Genomic DNA, 7,123 nt, shown 5'->3' with positions numbered 1-7,123 from the left:
GTTGTGATAGATTGCAAAAAATGGTCACAATACATCTCCCACTACGAAGAGGTAGTATCTCTTCCCCTACCCCTTGAATCTGGGCTGGTCTTATGAGTCTCTTTGCTGAAAAGGATGTGATTGAAGTGATGCCAAGTGAGCTCTGAGCAGGCCTGGGCTGGCCTGGCGGAAGATGAGAGACGTTTGGAGAAGGACCGAGGTGCCCTAACCCACAGCCAGCTGCTACCTGTCAGGCATGCAAGAGAGGCCACCGAGGACCAGCCAAACCCCCTGCAGACCAGCTGATTGCCAATGCATGAGTAGGGCCATAGAAGAACTGCCCACAGAGCTCAAATTGCTGACCCACAGGTTGAAGGCTGGGTGTTATTTTGAGCCACTGAGCTTTGGGGTTGTCTAGGATGCAGCAAAAACTAACGAACACACCAGGAAAACCCTGCAAACAACTCCAACTTCCACTCCTCAAAGGGTTAGCAGGGTTTCCTTGGGGGTGTCTGTGCCGGACAAGAGCAATGCTGGAAACAGAAGGGCACTGGCTGGGTCTAAAGTCACCTGGGGGGAAAAGATCACTGAGCCCAGAAAATCAGTCCTGATGTATCTTACCCGGTAAGATGTGTGTGGTCTCTTCTTCTATAAGACAAATCATGCATATTGAGATATGCAAAACGAGATAAGAACAAAGTAAATTTTGCCAAAAATCTAAGAGAAATCGTTCTTTATCCGGAAATCATTCTTTTTTGTTATTTCATGTTGCTGTCGAAGAAAACCCTCCCATCAGGCCTATTCCCCTGTGTCACTCAAGTACTAGAATTACAACCCAGTGTTTCCACAGCCCATAATTTTTGCCCCTAGGGAGGTCATTAAAAGAGTTAGAACACTTTCCCATTTTGAAACAGACACTTGCTCATGCCGCAAGTTTGGCTGTAAATTGCACCCAAACCCCTGTTTCATTGCTAAGATAAGTAAATGAGATCCGAACTGCTTACACGTTTGCAAAAGTAACTCATCTCCCAAGCAGAAGGCAATATGTAGCATTGTTTTATGTATTTCTTTTTTATAGAGGTGAAATTCACATATAACAGAATTAATCATTGTAAAGTCTGCAAGTCAATGGCATTTAGTGCATTCACAATGTCGTGTAACTACCACTTCTCTCTAGCTTTAATGCTTTTTTAAAAAAAATATATATTTTATTGATTTTTTTATGGAGAGGAAGGGAGAGGGATAGAGAGTTAGAAACATCGATGAGAGAGAAACATCGATCAGCTGCCTCCTGCACACCTCCCACTGGGGATGTGCCCACAACCAAGGTACATGCCCTTGACGGGAATCAAACCTGGGACCTTTCAGTCCGCAGGCCAACGCTCTATCCACTGAGCCAAACCGGCTAGGGCACTTCAATGCTTTTTTATCACCCCAGAAAAACACCCATCATTAAGTACTCACCGTCCTCTCCTCTCATCCCCTGATAACCACTACTGTGCTTTTTGCCTCTGTGGGTGTGCCTATTCTGGATATATCATAAAAAAAGGAATCCCTCACTCAAGCAGACCTTTTGTCTCTGCTTTTTTCTTAGTATAATGTTTGCAGATTTCATCCAAGGTGTAGCATGCATCCATACTCCCTGACTTGATATGACTACATTATATTCCATTATATGTATGTGCCACAATATGCTTCAGCATGTTTCCATTGATGAGCATTTGGATTGTTTCCACCTGCAATAAACTGGGTTCCGTAGAGGGTATTCTTTGTATAACATTTGTTAGAATCAGTTTGGCCCTGAAAATGTGATCTCTGTTGAGGGAGGATTCTCCCTTCCTTCTTTAATTTAGGATAAAGAAAACATGGTTGAAAATACAGTGTACTAAAACAAACAAACAAACAAACCCAAACTAGTCACTGTTTTTTGTGTTTTATTAAAAAATATTTTTATTGATTTCAGAGAGGAAGGGAGAGGGAGAGAGAGATAGAAACATCAATGATGAGAGAAAATCAATGATTGCCTGCCTCCTGCACACCCCCCACTGGGGAGAGAGGAAGGGAGAGGGAGATAGAAACATCAATGATGAGAGAGAATCATTGACTTCCTGCCTCCTGCATGCCCCCCCACTGGGACTGAGCCTGCAACCTGGGCATGTACCCCTGGCTGGAATCGAACCAAGGACCTTTCAGTCCTTAGGCCGATGCTCTATCCACTGAGCCAAACCGGCCAGGACTAAAACCTAGTCATCGTTTAGGTTACATACCGCTAACCATACAGAATCAAAAGTGGCAGGGAACATGCTTCTGCAAGCGGATACCTACATCCCTCGTCTCTCAGGTACCCATAAATTTGGACCGATGAGTGAATGTTGTATGAACCTGCTTTGCACCTTGGCACAGGGCTCACTCGGGCAAACAGCCCAGGCCCTTTTATTTCAGGCGCAGTTGCCCTGGCACCTCCCCTGCTCTGCCCACTGAGTCTCTCCCATGCACCAGACAGGTGGTAGTTCTGAGCTCTGTCAAAGGAAAAGACCAGCACTCAATACTTCTACAAAAAGCGGAATTTAATACACAGTCTCCCCCAGGAGAGCAGGGAGCTGATTACTTAGCGTTGGGGAAGTATGGAGCTGAGGGAGCGGTTGGTGGACGTTCAGAGGCAGCAGTGGGTTGAGGTCGGCTGTGGAAACCTGGTTGTTTAGACGAGAAGGATGTGCATTGGCTGACTTTCAGAAGTGTGTTCCCTTAGGCAAGTTGCCACTGATTCATTAAACCGAGGCAAGCTGTCATTGATCCATCAAACCAGTTTAGAACTGGTTCTGGTGGTTCCTTGTTGCCATAACTACGGAACATTTCATCTTTTCTGAGAAGTGTGGGAACTTTTAAATTTACTTTGATTTTCCTAGGGGCGTGGGAAAATCATGTGTGTGGAGGACAGGCACGCAGACGTCTGCACAGAGGCAGCACAGCAGCGAGGCCAAGGCCCAGGCTTCTCACTCCACCTGGCAGACTGGATACTTGCATTTAGCCTGGCTTTTTCTTGAATCTCCACCCAGAGTCTCATTCAGGGATTCAACATAAAGCTCTGAGGAAGAAGAGAACATGAGGTCAGACAACAGTAGGGAGTACAAGAGCCGCTGAGAGATGTCAATCAATTTTGGAAGCCAAATAGCAGATGGGCAGTTGCTAACTGATGGAGCAGACCAGGGAAAGCTGAAACCATACTGCTTGCCAAGCAGGAAGCCAAGAAGTAAAACCCTGCTTTAGAGCACTGGGGAATCTTAGGAATTGCGGTGCCAGTTATCACTAAAGGCGGACTGAAACCAGAAAGATGGGTTGAAATCCTGTAAATGGAGAAGTTGGGCCCTGTATCGCTTTCCACACCACAGGCCAGGAGAACATGGGAGGGCGTTGGATTGAGGGACTCCGAGGTCAGGTACAGGGAGAAGGCAGGGAGCGCTGCAGAAAGCGGGGGATTAAGTGGAAGCCGATATCTCGCCAAGTGAGATTCTGAGCCACTGTCCCTCACGTGGCTCCCAGAATGCTGGCCACCAGGTTGCCACCCACCGAGGCAAGGAACGGAGGCAGATCTCTCCCCGGGGAAAATGACCACCCAGGAAAACACCCAGAGATGTGGGAGGCGTCTCCTAGGGAAGGGCTGGGCCCCTGCCCAATCATTCTGCAATCAAGTCTACACACAGGGCTTCTTACTAGGTTTCAGTGCCTCACTCTTAAATATAAATGAATAAGCAAGATTTGCCAGGCATTTGGGGAAAGTCTTTGGCATGGAAAACATAGAGATAAGAGGCTTTGAAGGAAACGGAGACATAGAGGAATCAGGGAAATGAAGACCTATAACTCGTGGTCTCAAGTGATAAAAAGCTGTTGCATTTACAAAGACAGAATGGATGTTTTTTAAAAGCCATGTTTACAAGACAACAACAACAACAACAAACAACAATAGGCATCACATAATAGCTGTATGACTATAGGGATATTATTTAACCTCTGTGAGTCCTAATTTATTTTCCTATAAAATGGGGATAACAATAGTAACTAATACATAGTTGTCATGAGTATTAAGTAATTTAGTACATGACATAAGTACATAGTTAGTGCTACTTTTTCATTTGCTATTTTACCATATTATATAGCAGGGCAGATGTCACCTTGTTATTTAGAGAGAAACATCAATGATGAGACTTCCAATGATCTGCTGCCTCCTGCACACCCCACACTGGGGAGTGAGCCGACGGCCCTAGCGTATGCCCTGACTAGGAATTGAACCATGACCTCCTGGTTCATAGGTTGAGGCTTAACTACTGAGCCACACTGGCTGGACAATAATTGCTACTTTTAAATTTATCAGATTCTTAGAAAGAAAAAATTGATCTATATAAGCAACATGGAAAAGCATGTTTATCTAACTCAAAAGTACTTTTAAAATTAAATGAGTAGCCGAAACCGGTTTGGCTCAGTGGATAGAGTGTCGACCTGTGGACTGAAAGGTCCCGGGTTCTATTCCGGTCAAGGGCATGTACGTTGGTTGCGGGCACACCCCCAGTAGGAGATGTGCAGGAGGCAGCTGGTCGATGATTCTCTCTCATCGATGTTTCCAACTCTCTATCCCTCTCCCTTCCTCTCTGTAAAAAATCAATAAAATATATTTGAAAAAAATTAAATGAGTAGTAATTATTTTTAAGAAAAAAGAGGACATTGTCAGCTTTTTAAGATAAAAAGGTGTGTGTGTGTGTGTGTGTGATATAGTGCAAAGCAACGTGCCTGGCCCATCTCAGCTCCTTCACTGCCTGGCGGGTGCGGGGCGGGGGGGAGAGAAGAGAGGGAGAGATGCTTCAGTTCCTCAGCCTTTTCCTTGTCTGTGATGACCAAGGTATAAAAGTACCTGCTGCATTCAGCTTTAAACTTCACATTATTCTTATTTTTCTTAATCTCAACAGACTTGGCATCCTTTTGCTTGGCTGCGAGCAGAAAGTCCTTGATTTCCTCAGTTTTGTGGGGATGGTTACAAGGGGAAGGAGAGCAACATTATCTACTGAGACACAATCTCCTACAAATGGTATGCTATGCTTATACAGACTGCACCTTATTGAGCTTGAAATTTAATTATTTTTGCTTTTGCATTCTTTCTTTCTTTTTTTAAGATCTCACACATTTATTACTGAACCAACCTATTTCAGGGGAAAAAAATCAACAGAGCAAAATCACAAGTTCATTAATCTTCTAATTAAAAAGCCCCAACTGTCCAGACTCCAGACAGTAGCATCTTTTCAATCACTTAAGGGTGTAGGCAACCTGGATACAGCATGTGAGTCATCTCTCATGTGTGATTTCTCATAGGTCCAGTTTGGTTCTTCTCCAATGTCTCCTCTTCGAGTTGTTCCTGATTTTATTACCAGTTTTCATCCGAATCCATTGGGGAATGGGCCGATTCTGCTTTTGTTTCTTGGCCAGGATCCTCTTGAACCTTGAACCTCTTGATTCTGGGAAGACACGGTGAAGGAGAAGTGAACATGCGCACCTTGATGGTGGAGAAAGGTGCATTCTTCCTTTTTTTAAAAAATATGTTTTTATTGATTTTTTAGAGAGAGAGGAAGGGAGAGAGAAGGAGAGATGGAAACATCGATGAGAAACATTGTTTGGCTACCTCCTGCACGCCCCCTACTGGGGATCCAGCCCATAACCAGGGCACCTGCCCTGATCAGAACATGGATCATTTGGGGCACCTCTTGGTTCAAGGGTGGATGCTCAATCACTGAGCCACACTGGCCGGGCATGCTTTTGCATTCTTCTTGATTCATTTTCTGAATCCATGTTTGGAAATGAATCTGTATAGATTTATTCAGAATTATTCTATGTAGTGGAATATTTAGGATCTATGGCTAGATCTATATGAACCAAGGGGTAGTTTTTTTTGGGTCAATCAGAAGGCAAACATTTCATGATTAATATGACTGAAATACCTTCTTTAGAGTCATTATTAAATCAGGCTACAATAGGTATAACCTGTGCTGTGACTTTGGGCTTCTTGATGAGAAAGTTGTCCTTCACATTTTTTTTTAAAGCTATGCCCACTGTTTTGGTTTTCCTCAAGGGTGAGAGTACAGCTTTCCTGCCCTCATCCTCAGTATCTTCACTTCTTTCTCTGGTTATAAACAATGAAACAAATCAACAATCTAATATTTGCCTGGCCCTCAAGGACACATATGGGATTCAGAGATTCAAAGCAAAAATGCAACATTAAGGTACATTATATCACTAGAGACTGAAAAGAACACAGATAACAACTGGAAAAAATATTGTATCAAGAAATGTTAAACATCATGATGACTTTTGTGTGGGCTCAGCCAACACTTTTGAAACTTGGACCTTTGTTTCCTTGATTATAGTTCTGAGTTTTCTCTGTTCTTCTCTTGCCAGTCTAAATAATTTTTATCAGCCTCAGGGACAGAACCAAAACAATTCTATTTGGTGTAATAGCTGGACACATATTGGGGCCCAAGTATTGCTGGGTGGTACTGCCTCCCTTCCCCTCTTATTCGTTCGGTATGAGAAACACCATCCCTTCCTTTAGAAACACTGATGTATTTCCAGCCTTTTCTCTTAATTTTATGCAACCTTACCAAGATTTCTATCAGTTTTTTTCTCTGAGTGCCAATTCCTCTGTTTCAAAGCAGCAAATAAAACGGCCTCCCACTCCGTGTTTATGGCAATATTGGGGCATTCTGCTCTTAGAGGCTGAGTCTTTTCTTTGGACACGTGGCTTTTCCCCATCCTACTGTCAAGGATGGACTGACCGGGGGGTTGGGGTGGGGTCAGAGGTGGGGGCAAAGGCACCCTTGCATTTCAAGAGTGCCCACCTACACCACCAGAGGCTCCAGCTCGGTTTAACTGGCAATTCCGCAAAGGGCCTACGGCCTTTACCGAGTGATCGAAATCACCTGTTCAAGGTCGCACCTGCAATGATTCCGGTTTGCAATCAGCAAGGTCCCGTAGGACCTTGGTCGGCTTTTGGCTTCCTACCGGCTCTACCTCGCGCCCCCAAACCTGCGCAAACGCGGGGAGACCGCGCCCTCTCGCGATTGCGTTCCCGCCGCGGCTGGACCTGGAACCAACCCCTGGGCCA

This window comes from Myotis brandtii, unplaced genomic scaffold (assembly GCF_000412655.1).
Source record: "Myotis brandtii unplaced genomic scaffold, ASM41265v1 scaffold209, whole genome shotgun sequence".
In the NCBI taxonomy this organism is placed as follows: Eukaryota; Metazoa; Chordata; class Mammalia; order Chiroptera; family Vespertilionidae; genus Myotis; species Myotis brandtii.
The sequence above is the reverse complement of the archived record's forward strand: the minus strand, read 5'-3'. Positions refer to the sequence as shown.